Here is a 15,629-nt window from a genome sequence, read left to right on the forward strand (position 1 = left end):
TGGTGTGGATATTTCCAGACGAGGGACCCTCATTCAGAGTGCCAGAGGCCCAGAAGCTGCACCTCACTGATGAGGACCAATCTAAGCAAAATTATGTGAAATTCTGTGACAGTGGATGATCAAATTATGCAGCAGTTTTGACTAAATTGTTTAGCAAGAAAAGGTGAATTATGCCGCCTAATGTGGCACATCTTGTGATGGTATTTCTTCCCCATCGACATTTTTACATGAGGTAACACTGTCTGATCAAATGTCTCACCTCATTAGTACCGGTTTTACCTAAATATAGCAATAAGATTCTGAACGGTCCAGTCAATCTTCGTGAAGGGCCTTCCACTATGTGGCACCAGGTGTTACAGCATTTGAGTAACCTTTGAACTGTGTAAGATAAAAACAATATTTGTGTTAAAATCTCAAATGATGCACTAGATGATGGATTGTACTGAATGCACTAAATCTATAATTGAGCATCTGCCTCAGTCTCATAGTTCCAGTGGCCCTGTCTAATACTACCCTCCTCTTGATTTACAGCTGCTCAATTGTCATGCATATTCTTACTCAGGGCTTTAAGTGGGATAAGAAAAACTGGGGGGTGGCCACTCAAAAGGCCGTAACATATGTAATTAAGGCTGTGGCTTAAATGCCTAGTATTTTGCTACTTGGTTATCGCCTTCAGCTATAAAACACAACTGACTTAAAACTTGACAAGACTATTGGCTTTGTCAGTGGTTGTTAAGTGCTTACAATACATGAGTAACAGCAAGGCCTGTTGTAAATAATATTGTACATGCTTCAATTCTGAAATTGTGAGATGATGAAATAACTATAAAGCTCCATAAGAAATGTTGAATCAAACTCTTTGTAAAAGATGTAGTTTAATTTACTAAGAGCACTGAAAAATGTCAAGAAGCTGCTAATAACTGGGATTATAGCCCTTTTAGGATTAGAGCGTCAGCTTTGCCCTTCGTGCCCCTCTGTAAATTCCACTGTGAGTGCTTTAAAATCAATGTCAGGTGATCATAACTTCCAATAATCTCCTGATCTGCAGAAGTTTCATGAAGGGCCTGTTATAAGCACCCGAGTTAGGATTTTATATTTCACTCTGAGGGTAAGGGCAAAAGAGAGAGTCCAATAGGGACCTGTCTCAGCATCTGTTTTTTAGGTCTCAGTTCTAGATTGTGCACATGCGTTTTCTCGAACTGAGACATGCTGTATGTACTTCGTGCGCTTCATCCTACCCATCAACTTCCAATTTGTTGGCTCTATCGTCGCTCTGCTGTTCTCTTTCCCCATTTGCCCATGGCATGCAGTTTTCAGGACTCTTCCTGGGATTACCAGTCCCTGATTGCAGGGACAAATGGCCAGATTTCTACTTTTTGACGCAAAACTGCGCTAATGCAGTTTGGCATCAAAACATTTAACGCTGGCTAAATCCATTTCTTAATGCCACCCATGTGTCACATTTATACTTTAACGCACTGTGGCGCTAAGAACAGGGTAGAGTCATTTTTCCTGATGCTAACCATTGTGTCTTGCCGTAAGGCAAAATTACTTTAACACAGGAAAAAAGACTCTATGCTGTTTTGCGACATGCAAAGACGTCGCAAAACGGATATGCGCCATTTTTCACAGCAATAGAGTCAAAAAGCGACACAAACACAACAAACAGTCCTAAGGAGCCCCAAAATGGATCCCAGAAGCCAGGAGAGACCTCATTCAACCAGGAACCAGCCAGGAGGACACAGACCAGACCCAGGGGAGAGACAAGAAGAAGAGTTGCTTCAGCGCAGTAGAGTGTGAAATCCTGGTCAGAGAGGTGACGGATCACCAGCATCAATTATTCAGCACCTCTAAATTGCCAATTGGAAGGAGAGAGGTAATTTGGCAACAAATTGTGGACAAGATTAACAGTGAGACAGAGGTCAGAAGAACTATCACTGAGTGTAAGAAACGCTGGCATGACTGCAAGCGCAAGACAAAGGAGAAAATGGCAAGGAACAGGAAGGCAGCACTGCAGACCGGAAGTGGGAGTCCAGCACCACAAGAGGACCTTGACGAGATGGAGGAGATAGATGCAGCCGCCATCCCAGAGGAGATCATCACAGGAGTCGCAGGACAGGACAGCACAGACTACCAAGAAACAACACAGGGTAATTTGCATGAGGGACAAAAATGCCTAAATGTCAGGTGCAAGAAGGGGGAGGTACATACGTACAACACAATGCATGTCATCCCTGAAAATCAGCAAGTGGAAAGGGCAAAGGGGCACAGCACAGGTGCATGGGCTGTGCAGGGGCATCCAGGGGCACACCATAACACAACACCAACAACCTTTGCACGGGGGTACACCGCCATACCAAGGCTGCTGGAAATGCTGAAGCAGACCAAGAGGGTAGGGAAGAACATAAAACTGTTCTGCTGTCACAGCACAGCTGGTATTGTCAGAATGTAAGCTAGGGGACAATGCCCAGTCTCAGGCCATTGGCACAAGCAGCATTTACCATTGACAACACTTGCCACTACTACCTGTGCTGTGTGTGCTGGTCAAATAGGAAATGTCAGTTAGGTGCCCATGGCACAAACAAACCTCAAATGAGGGATCACTATGACTACGTGATCAATCCCCATCAATCCCTATCCAAGTGCAACTCCTGTCAACTGCTCATGTCCATAGACTCAATAAACATCAGGCACTGTTACATACATAATGAAGTACACAGCAGTAATCTCATTCCCACGTAGCCCATTCCAGGGCCTATCCTGGCACCTGTTTCACAATAGCTGCAATGCCACCATGAAACATCTCAGGTGTCATAGTGTCATAATGCTTAGACAACTGCATTGAGGACATATGTGTGCAGCTAGAAAAATACACATGCACAGTCATAAGAGGAAATGGAACTCTGCCATGGTCCATCAGTGCAATGCAACATAGCACACATATGCAAACATCAACATGAGAAACTATCAATGGTGACACCTGTATTGTTTCATGGAGATAGAATACATGGTATGGTGCTAGGTCTCAGCAACGTATACCTGTATGTGACAAAGGATAGACTGGGACAGGGCCAAATGTTTATGTGTGGTGCATGAGGCATGTGGCATCAGCACACCAACAAGCATTGCAAGGCCTCACCATGCTAATGGTAGCAGAGGGATGGTTGATTAGGACAAGAAGGGTGGCAAGCCACTATTTGGACAGAAACCACATCTAGAAGATGTGACGCAGACACATCCCTAAACTGCCCACACTGCGTGTGACATGCAGTTGGGGCATAGGCCTGTGAGACTGCAAACGTTAATGACTGAACAATGAATGGGAACCCAGATTACAACGTACCACCAATGGAAAGTCAGTGGCATCACATTACAACTGCTACAACAAAGACACACTAATTGTACAATATCTCATTGCAGAGGACGATGGCTCTCCTGTGGATCTGCCTGCCCTGGACTACCCTAATGACATGGATGACCAGCTGACAACCATCAGCCAGGAAACCCTCCAAGATGTCCTTGGAACCCTCCTGACGCCACCTCCAGTCACAAGGAGGAGGACAAATGTAGCAGCCATCCCAGAGGACCCACCCACCACCATAATTGTATGACTGACCAGCTCAAACACAGCTGAGGACACTGATGACACTGGGACCACCTTTGAGAGGACAGTTGTGGGAGTACAGCAGGAGCTGGCCGAGGAGATGCGGGTGGGGATGCAAACTATGGCAGCCAGCCTTGAGGAGATGCGCAAGTGCATGATGACATCCGCTGAACAGTCAGCAGCCATACAACTCACCCAATCACAACTGCAAGGAGTCCAACATTGTGTGAGGGACCTCACTACTAATGTGAGGGAATTACAACAACACCTGCCCTCCAAATCTTGCAGCTGCATGCATGACAACAAGATGGACTCCCTCAGGGCAGACATGGCTGCCCACCACAGGAGTGTTGCTGCCATACTCCTTGCTGCAGTTATGCCATATCTAGTTACACAGATGTCAGCTGCCAGGAATTTGGAGTCACTTCTCCAAACACTGAAGTCTGTGTTGCCCCCTCAAACCCACTACCACCACCATCAAGGGCAGAGGAGATGACGCACACATCTGAGGATGAAGATGTGGAACAGATCACCTTCACCCATAGGAGTTCCCGGTAGCACCAGCCCATGGGCACTGTTTTTCCTTTGTCCTGTGCTAGACAATATGCCAGTGTTGCTACAGTTGGTGACATGCACTCTTCACCGACACACTGTTAACCTTACCACTATGGACTGCAATTGTCTCTCACTGCCCAGCTGGCAATTCATGTTCCTCTGCACTGAATGATCCTTCATCTCAGCATGTCAAATGACATGTCCCTAAACCTTGCACTTGTGTTGCGTCTCAATAGAATGCTTAACACTAATGGGCTCACAAACCTGGACTATGTAAATATTGCACTACAGCACTTTAAAATAAACAGCACCTACACAACCACTTTGTCTCTTTGTAATGTGACACATCTACTTTGCAGGAGATTTGTGATGCATGTAACATGGCAATGGTCACAGAGTGTCAATACCAGAGCGCAGAAATAATGTGGGCAGATATTTATGCACAAGGGTCAGGATTTTTAAATCATCTGTGCTGCCTGTGCCTCATTTCTGAAGTAAAAGCAGCACAAAAATACAAATTATCATTGTAATTTGTAAGTTTGTGCTGCAGTTGGGTTAACAAATGAGGCAAATGCTGTGTAAAAATAGTACATTTCCGGCCCAAGGTATGTACAAGATGAAACTCAATGCTGGCCATATCCCCTACAAGACAATCATTGTGTATGTGACAGTTGCCTCTTAACATACATGCCACACCCACAACATACAGCAGGAATGGCTGTGTAAGAGTGTTTGGCCAATAACGTCAGCTGGGAGTACAATTATAACACAGAGGCGTGAATACTTGACCTCATCAGAAATTGACACCACTCTCTTTATCAGTGTTCACATGAACATCAGGCTGCAGGCAGACATCCCACAGTGCCCAAGATTCCAACACAGGACCCAAACGAAGACAGCTTTAAAATCACACCTACCTGTCCAATACATGGGAACCATAGTCACCTTGAGTGGTGGGTACAATGGTTGCCAAATGCATAGAGATTTAGCTTTGTTGTAGCTGCCAATGTGACAGCTCAGTTGGAAGAGGGAATTAACGTATCAAGAGTGGGATGTGGAGGCAGGACGGAATACACAGGCCAACATAAAATTGGCACTGTACACTCATGCAAAGACCGAGATCCCCAAGCATATGATACATGCCAGGAGTACCTAAAACTTCAATAACTATGTACAAAAGAGAACTTAAAACTATGTCACACACCTATCCTAGCCTAACCTATCCTAACTATACATTACCCACAACTGGCCCTAACTACCCTATGCTAAACTTACTTACCACATTTACCCCCCCTTATATGATGGGACACATGTAGGACAACATATACCAACCTAAACAGATACTAACTAATACTAAACAAATATATATTTTTGGTATTTTTTTTAAAATGTTATATATATATTTCATTTATTTTTTTAATTATAATACACAAAAGCCCCAACATCAACCCCCACCCACCCACCCACAAACTAACATGTAATAATATAAACCCCCCACTTCCCAACCTACTTCTCCTATCCAAACTACTAGCCTTCTCTAACCTGTCACTAAACACCCTAAAGCCACTAATAAACAGGACAAGGAAAGAGGAGGGAGGGGACGGAAATAGCGGTTAGGCAATGCAGGAATTCAGAGGTTTGCCCTCTTCAGAGTTTAAAAAAAAGATTTTAGCCTTCGGCTATTCCTATCCACGTCCCACTGGAGAGTGTTAATCTTCCTTATGACCTTTCTCATGTCTCTCTGTAGAAGCCTGATCGTGCCTATGTCCAAAGAAGCTGTTGTGGTGGTCTGTGTCCCTGATGTTATCGCTTCTACAGGTGCCATGGTCGGGGGTGCTGTAAGTGAAAGTGCAGCAGGTGTTGTGGCTGTAGCTCCCGATGTTGAGGGTGCAGCAGGTGGGGCTGATGTACTGGTGGCCACTGGGCCACTGGCTGCATTCGTGGTGGTGGCGACACTTGTTGTGGCCAATGCCGGGCCCCCTTGGCTGAAAGCCCGTCGTGCTCCTGTGGCTCTCTCTCTACGATACTGTCTTGCCATCATCCTGAACCCAGAATCAACATCCAAGATATCACGGAATCTCACTGCCTGCCTCTGGAACTCCCTTATCTCAGCGGCATTCATGTTGGCAGATCTAAAAATGAGACATGCAACCATTAGTGTCATCATTGTGTGATGCATGTACAAATGATAATCTAACACTCTCCCTCAACTTGCACTAGCAGTCCAAATCACAGTATAGATGATACATTGTCCCTGAGGAATGACATGGCAACGCAGCTTAACCATCAAGTATTTAAGAGCACAGCAAAGCACAACAGGTGTGTACCAAATAAACTGATCTGTGAATTTATGTAGTGCAATGTATCACAATGCAAATGCAGCAAGTACTTAACATGGGCCAGGCCGACTAATCTCGATCATCTGGATCAACTTCAAGGCACACAAGACCTGTGGTTTGTTTATGTAATTGGCAGGATGGTATGCAATTACTAATGATAAGGGGTCAGTGTTCTTTGAGACACATGCATTCCTGAATTAGATGTCTGTCACACCTACCTACATATATGTTCTTCCCCTACCCCTGAACCTCAGGGGAGATGGGCATGCAATACATCATCACAACCGTCAAGGACAACCATGAAGCCATGTCCAGATGTGCATGGATTTAGTGAGTGGAACACATGTGAGGAGGCCTGCCAACTAGGTATGAGGTATGCATTGGTCAATCACATCTACATTCATGTTTACATTTGTGGACAACCGTCAACATCTGAGCTGCCAACACATTTCCTAAATCACCCACATTGATGAAAGCACACATTTGGCCTTGACCTGCATGCATGCCTGTAACATACCACATAAGTGCCACGTAAGTGGAGAACAACATTTAAGGCTCGATACTGGGGGACAGTCACCAATACAGTCCTACATGTACATTACAATACAGGGATGAGCAATTTTGTGTGGAAAAGTGATGCATCACTGTCATGTGTAAATGAGGGTATGACTTGCTGTCAATATTGTGACACTGGACCACCTTCAAATCAAATGTGGGCCTACATGTGGCTACTAATCACCTTGTTCACATGCTGCTGCCTATTGTGCAGCATAAGTCTCCCAAGATATAAATCTCTGCCTGTGAATGTCTAACCCTTGCATGGAACACTATGTCAACCTCCAGTCAAGTCATATCTCAGATCACATGCCAGCTCATCTTATCTTGCAATGATTGCAACACACAAGAGTCAATCACACAGCAGCTGCAATCACTATACATGACAGACATTTTCACACTTTCTGGATACTTCTGGGTCCTCAAATCCAGCCACTTACCCGACGGTATAGGGGATGGTCCACCTGTAAGACATCGCAAGGAGATATATGCTCAATGTCTGATCACTGTACAAACGTGTGGACAACATATCACAGTGTGTGACATTTTATATGAGTGAGCTGCCGATCCGGCATGTAGACACTCCAACAGACATACTACTGCAAACTTGCATTGACACTGACACTTCAGTGAGTGATAGACACACATATGGACACATGCACTGGGTCTAACAATGATGTGTTGCTAAACCCGACTACAAAGTTTTGTGACTAATCCATTTCACATGGTACTCCATGCCATGATATGCAATTGGGTGACAATTGCAATGGCACGACCCTGGTGCACTGCAATACAAGTGACTCAGGTATTGTGGCTTCTGCATCAAGGGACAAAGATTAACTGTGTGATAGGAATGTGGGTAAACTTTCAGTCAGCAATCATCGTGCATTCAGTAGTCTATAACAGATAGCAGTGTCTCCCTAAGCCGTATATGCCCCCTATGCCAACATGATGGCAGGGCTCATGTGTACGTAATGATGACAATGTAGCGCTAAACATGGATCGCCCACTTTGCTGTCCCAAAACTGTGAAATATGGTATGCTGACAGTGTCTTAGCTGATCATCATTGACAGAATGCATGGGCACAGGTGTAGTCATTGCACCTGAAATGTGTCACTTAGGGCCATATGTATCTATATCAGGTTTTGTGAGTCACACATTGTGAGACTTAGCAACTAGCAATAGGCAAGTAGGATGATCTGAGGTATAGCACTCGAAATGGCACTGTTTGCAATTCAAAAATGGGGTAGCAAATGATCTACCTCTTGAATAATGATGAGGTAGGTCTCATTTTTCAAACACCTTGGGAATGGCGGCACTCACAGGGATGCTGGCCTACTGGGCTCAGCAGACCACCATGTCTGTGACTGCTTTCATAATGGGATGTAAATATTCATTTAATTGCAGCCTTATTTCAGCAGGGGTAAACAGAAAGTATTTTTAAAACCTATTTTATGACTGAAAAATATTTTTGGAAGCAGTCAGTGGTCCGAGGCACAACTTCCTGCTCAGAATACACTTGCATTCACAAAGAAGAAGGGATCCCATGGGGACCCCTCCCCTTTTGCAAATGGTTTGGCACCACCTTGAAATGGATGGTAACTTCAATTGCTTAGTTCCAGCATTTGTGCCCAAGAAAAAAACAAATAGCCTCTGCCACTCAATAATAGGATAGGAATGCCTAATCCTAACTGCCACTCGAAAACCCTGCTTTGTGATTGTGCAATCTGATAGCAGAAGGGCACAATTTGGTTTCTGCATTTGAATGAATATTTGTCTTAACGTAAACACAAAAAATCTGAAAACTATGCTGTTTTTGAAAGTTATAAATAGCTTGGTACATATGGCTCTAGATAATAGTCGGACATGGCTCAACGAAACTCTGGACTGCATTGTTAACATGTAAAAACTTGTGTAATACATCTCAGTACTGGTACACTAACAGTTTGTTCAACTTGCATTCCACATGGCCACAAACATTGTATGCAGCACATCAGGCTAACTGCTACTGTCACTCAGGAGCAGTCTACTGCACACATTTGTCAATGTGATACTCACCAACAGGGCCACCGATCACCGCACCCAGGTGGTCCAGCGGGTCCTGTTCTCATGCCACCAGGTCAGCCCAGTGATGATTCAGCTGGTGCTCGCTCCAGGAGTTGTTGAAGACTCGTTTCAGGTGGAAGAGCACCTTTGCCAAACGCAATCGTTTTGCCTCCGTGTGATACCCCTGTATCACACAGCACTCTGCCTCGAGCCTCATTGGAAGAAAATGGCCCACCAGCCACACAAATGCCCCAAGCTCCTCCTCACCCATGCGGCTCAGCCTCGCCCATCCCGACATGGCATGGTACAGTATTTCAAGAAAAAAAGTGAAAAATAAAGGAAAAGAAATTTGAAAAAAGGAACGTTACAAACCCAAATTACAGACCCTGCCTAACCCAACTAATCTAACCCCAAACAGACATCTGACAGTACAAAACCAATTCAGAAAACAATAAAATACACAAAAACACTTACACAGATACAATGTACAAATAGGATACACCAAAAGACAAAAGATAGACCACACAAGATACAATATACACAATCCAAACAAGAGCAACACCAACACACAGCCACACAGTCAACAAAAATCATAGACTGCAAAGTGAAAGTGAAAGTACACCTACTGTACCAAGTCTGTGAACAGGATTTCCAATTACATCACTTCCTGTCCCCTTTGTGCCCCGTTTTCCATCTTGCGTATATTTTTTTGATGCATAAGTAGTTTGCGTGAATATATTTGATGCATAACCTACATGTGCGTCAAAATACCACGCATTACTGGGAAACTACTATTTTTATGGATATACACATGCGTCGGGTGGGCTGGTGGAATTAACGCTATGGACCCATTGATATTCAGTATGCGTTTTGTGTTTTTTTGACGCAGTTACATCAAAAATTCTGACTCAAACTGTGTTTGCCTGATTTTTAATTATTTAACATGCATGCAGCCTATACCTAGACGAAGACAGGACGGTATGGCCTGCAGTGTGTGGTTTAGTGTTTGGCAACATGTGGTAGACTATTCAACTGTGGCCCACATTTATACTATCTTGGTGCAGGATTTCCTTTTTTTCTGATGCAAATGCAGCGCAAAGTTAGTAAATTAGAATCGAATTTGTAAGTTTGGGCTGATTTTGCATCAATAAATAACAGCAAAGCTGCGCCACAAAAGTATAAATCATGGCCTGTGTTTTTTGTGTGTGAATTGACTGTTACAACTATATGTGTGCTTCTGATGGAAAGGCATGCAATACATTTGGCGTGATGGTCATGAATGAATCTGTTACAAATGGGTATCAACATCAGATGGCAATCAATGATGTACAACAGTCATGATATGCATTTGTAATATGTGTTGACTCATTTGATGTGTGTAGTTGTTTGACTTTGGGGAAATTACATTTCCCACGACAAACAATACACAGGGAAGATAGAGGATGGCTGATGAGGGCTATGTCGGACATGTTATCCCTCACATGTCAGTAATTGTTGGCTACGACTTCCTGGTGACTTGTGTGTAAACTACCCATATGTCGGGTATTTGTACATGTTTGGTAGGAACAGTGTTTGCGACACTGAGCCTCAATTCCAATCATAAAATTCTTATGTACATGTCAATTTGACTAATGTAAATTACCTATGTTCCTCCTGTGGCTGTGGTGGACCTGCAGCCCTGGCTGCATGTATTCACATATTTTCAGAGGTGCATTACACCAAAGTGTCTAGTTCAAGTGTGTGGGCATGTATACCCTGTGTCAGTATTGGGCTCCATGGTGTTACAGTTTTGTGCAGGTTTAGTCACGAGTCTGTTAGGCCAACCCTTGAGTTCACAGAGTATCTTGCAAGGCAGATTTGTCCTAATGCAGAAGATCAGCAAAAGGCATAAAAGAGGATACAGCAGCTATGGTACGGCAGATAATGCAGAAGAGTGAATACAGAGCAACCTTAGTGTGGACATATATAAGTCGGGTCAGTAATGGACAAACACGCAGGGCTCATCAGTATGTTTGTACACAGGGTAGGGCTTAGAACTGCCCACAGCAACAGGGAATGTCAGTGCCTTTGTGCAGATTATTCTCACAGCTAGACGCCACGTAAGCCCCATCGAAAGGTGGCGGCAGAAGTGAATCTGTGTCTGGACCCTCAGGGCACAAACATGGATTGTCCTTACATACACAAGACTAGCCCTTGTTGATCTAGGGGAAAATGGCGGCTGAAGGTCAGCAGCGCTGACGCTGCTAGAACAGCCGCGGCACTGCTCTGGGCCCGACCGGTAAACAGAGGACAGGAACGAGAAACGAGGAACAGTGACTCCTCCCGTTTCTTTGTTTGTGGGGGAGTCCTTACCCGAATAGGCAGTATGCTGCCTCGCAGACTCCGTGATCACGTCCCGACTCAAGTCGGGATGCCTACTGCAGGAACGGTGGTGAGAGAGAGCGGCGGCAACTGGGAACGCGGCTCTCTCCAGGTTAGGAGAGTTTGTGCCCTTACCTCCAGGGTCGCGCGGAGAGGCGCGACTGGGGGTGAGGCAGGCAGAGGCAACACAAGACGCCGAGGCGGCATAGAAGGCATGCTAAGAGAGTCACTGTCCCGCAGAAGAGGGAAGGACTCATTTCTTTTCCCCTATGCACTGGGAGTTTCCAACTCAACCCAAGGCACTACGGACGGCATACACCAGGTACCGGGAGGGGGGTAGTATTAATCCAAAGGAGGTGATTAATTTAGGGGGGGCCTTCTCCTATAGGGCTTTCTCAAGAAGACAGAAACACAGCACATGCAGTAAAATACACTGAAAATGTTCTCATTTTGAGGAAAGAGGCAACTTATGTGCATCAAAAGAAGAAAATTACAGGGAGAAAAAGGCAGCCCTCCCCCTCCCCTCCAACGGAGACTAACTCCTTCATTAAGGTCATATTTTAAGGCCAAGAACTCGGCTACTATTATGGCCACCTCTAATACACCACCCTCCCCCGCTCCTTCAGGTATAATGTTAAATGAGACTCTATGGAATGAGTGTGAGGAGGGAGAACAAGCAGATCTGCCTAGGCCAAGTCTTTCAACTTTACTTACACTCCCTCTAAGTGTAAGGGAGAGAGGAGTGCCAGGCTTAGGTAATCCGGCACAGAGGCAAGATTCTCCCGACATAGGAGAAGATATTTCATTACAACAAAGAAATTTCCCATCAGAGAAGATAATAGAGGATCTATTGGAATCTCAACAGGAGTCGCTGGTTGAAACAAATTAAATGCCCATTCAGTTACCATCTTTAGAATCCCTGCTGCACTCCTTATCAAACGAAGTCAGGCAGGGCTTCCTAGTATCACAGACAAATCAGAAGGGGATTCTAGAGGTATGTGAAGCTCTGGCGATGAAGATGGATTTACTAACCCAATGAACTCAGATCCTGGAGAAGCAATTTGTTCAACTAAATGAAACGGTTGAGAAGCACACCAGTGAAATCGAAGTACTAAAAACCATGGGAAGCCAGAATGCTGAACGGTTGGATGTCTTAGAAAACAACGCCAGGAGGAACAATATTAAAATAATTAATGTTCTTAAAGTAACTGAAGGAGATAATATTAAAATGTTGGTGGTAGATCTCCTGAAACAAAGCGGGGTGTGGGAGTGGCCCGAGGATGTGTCATTCCAAGACATTCAGCGGGTCCATAGGGATCCTTTTTGAAAATCACCAAATGCGGCTAAGCCTAGGAGGATACTGGTGAACTTTCTTACTTATGTGATTAAGGAAAAAATCCTCTCTAGAGCGCTAAAAATGGGATCACTAGAAGCAAGAGGCCACTCCTTTGATAGAAGATCTGATGTATCTCGGGCAACTTCCAACCGACAATGGGAGCTTGGTAGGAGGATGGAGGTGTTTAGGAATCTGGGGGCCATGGTCCAATTAAAATTCCCAGCGACCTTGAGAGTGATGAGAGAAAATCTAATATATAACCTGTGGGATGTTCATGAGGCAGATTCTCTCCTGGAGAAATTCAAGGGGAGTCAAAACTAAATTGGATTTGAAGTTCAGTCTTTTTTTTCTTGTTCCTTCACATTGGTTTTTTTCTGAAAATAGGTGGAAGGGTCCAAGCAGCGCCAAAAGGGCTTAATAGCCAAAGAAGATGGGGGGTTCCCCTGAGAGGAGAGGGGAAGGGTCTTGGGAAGGGAGTGGGAAGGTGGGGGGAGGGCTTATGGTAGGGAGGAGGGGTTTTGGGGCAGTTAGAAAATGTGTGCCTCATTGCAAGATGGCTCAACCCGTAATAATGCTTATTAGGAAGTCTGTAATCCGTGAAAAATCATATAACAGAGATGGTTGCAGGTAATCTACAGATTCTTTCTTGGAATGTGAATGGGTTGAGAGTAAGTCTAAGAAGAAATCATATTTTACAATATGTTAAGGATTCCCTGGCACAAATTGTAATGATGCAAGAGTCTCACCTGACATTTGTTGAAGCACAGGAGATCTTTAAACCTTTGACCTGGGTTAAGCAAATGGTCTGTTCTAATAATATATCACACTCGAAGGGGGTGATAATTGTGGTGAAAAGTGCTTCTAATGCTTTGATTTTGTGTTCGAAGATGGATACAAAAGGTAGATGGGTTATGGCAGATGTTAAGGTTAATCAGGTTATTTACACTTTAGTATTCTATTATGGTCCAAATATAGATGATACAACTTCATTACAAGAAATATGTAATGCACTTTTGGAGACTCAGGGGGTCATTCTGACCTTGGCGGTCTTTTCGCAAGAAGACCGTGGCGGTATGCCGCTGTGCGCATTCCGACCGCTGGGAGCGTTCCGCCGGAAAGCCGCCAGCAGCCACACTGGCGGTCGGCGGGAAAGTGGAGACTGGTCAACCTCCACCGCCACGCCAGCAGAACACCGCCCACAGAATTACGACCCACATTTCTGTGTGGCGGTCTTCTGTTGGCGGGCTTCTGTTGGCGGTCACCTCCCCATGGCTCCTGTCGCCTCCCGGAGGACCAATGCACAAGGTAAGTTGATCGTCCGTGAGGGGAGGGGGTGGGGGGGTGTTGTGTGATGTGTGCGTGCATGGGGGTGTGCGTGTGAGTGTGTAGAGGGGGTGTGTGAGTACGTGCATGCGGGCGGGGAGTGCTGCTGTGCCTATGGGCAATGTGTGTAGTTCGGCGGGTGCGCATGTCGGCATGTATGTGTGCGGGTATGTGTCCCCGTTGTGTATGTGTGTGTGTAGGGGGTGTGTATATGTGCATGTTGGGGGTGTGTGCATGTCGGGGTGCGTGTATGTGCATGTCGGGGTGGGGGTGGGGAGGGGGTTCGTACCACCTCTGGGGGGGGCAGGGGGGTGGAGGGTGTGGGGGGAGGACTCAGGGGGCAGTGGGGGGTGGGGGAGACCCCTATCAGTGCCAGGGAAGGAATTCCCTGGCCCCGATAGTGCCTACCGCCATGGTTCGCATGGCGGTTCCCGACCGCCAGAAACCGCGGCGGTAAGCAGGGTCATGATACCGTTGGCGGTCTTGGGTCGACCGCCGGACCGGAGTGGGCAGACTCCAGCCCGTCGGTCATGACCGCCGTGGCTGTCGGAGTGGGGAAGTGGCGGTCGATCGCGGCGGTGACCGCCGCGGTCAGAATGCCATTTTTTGGACCGCCGGTCTGTTCGCTGCCTCTCCGCCGACCGCCAAGGTCAGAATGAGGGCCTCAGTACCCAATCATAATAGCAGGAGATTTGAACGTGGTACTGAATTATGCTTTGGATAAATCTACTGGTAGTAAAGCATGTGGATATCAAAAATCCCTGACATACATTAAAGAAATAATGGAACAGTATGCTCTGATTGATATCTGAAGAGATTTATACGGTCGCTCCCGCAGTTTTACATTTCATAATAAAAAGTATAGACATCACTCCAGGATAGATTATTTTTTATTGTCCAACCTGCTCAGGGCGGCCGTAGTGGATGTCCAACACATTCCAGCTCACTTATCTGATCATGCTGCAGTGGTACTGATTTTGAAGGAAGTAGGATCACGGCCGACAAAGAGATGGATGTTAGATTGTTCTCTCTGAAACAATACGTTTGTCTAGTGAAACTAAGTGGTTCTTTGAAGACAATCTGAACTCTGCTTCTCCTTATGTGATGTGGGATTCCTATAAAGGTTTTATTAGAGAGATCCTGATCACTATCTCTGCCCAGAGGAATAGTGAGTATAAGTCAGATATTCAGAATATTGAGAAAGATTTAGAGGGTCTGGAAGGATAACTGGTTGAGGCACAGTTTGAAGGGAGAAACGAAGAAGCAATCATGTTAGAATTGGTGTCCAAGCGAGCAGCTCTTTCAGCACTAATAGAAACGCGAGCAAGGGAGAGATGGGAAGCAATTAAATTTGCAAACTCTGAATATGGGGAAAGGGCGGGGAAATTACTGGCATGGAAAACAAAATCTGATCTCACCAGAAACCAGATCTCAGAGATAAGAGACCATACCACAGGGGTGATTGTAACATGAACTTTAGAGATTCAAAGAGCATTTCAGTTTTCTTTT

Source organism: Pleurodeles waltl, chromosome 4_2, assembly GCF_031143425.1.
Source record: "Pleurodeles waltl isolate 20211129_DDA chromosome 4_2, aPleWal1.hap1.20221129, whole genome shotgun sequence".
NCBI lineage: Eukaryota > Metazoa > Chordata > Amphibia > Caudata > Salamandridae > Pleurodeles > Pleurodeles waltl.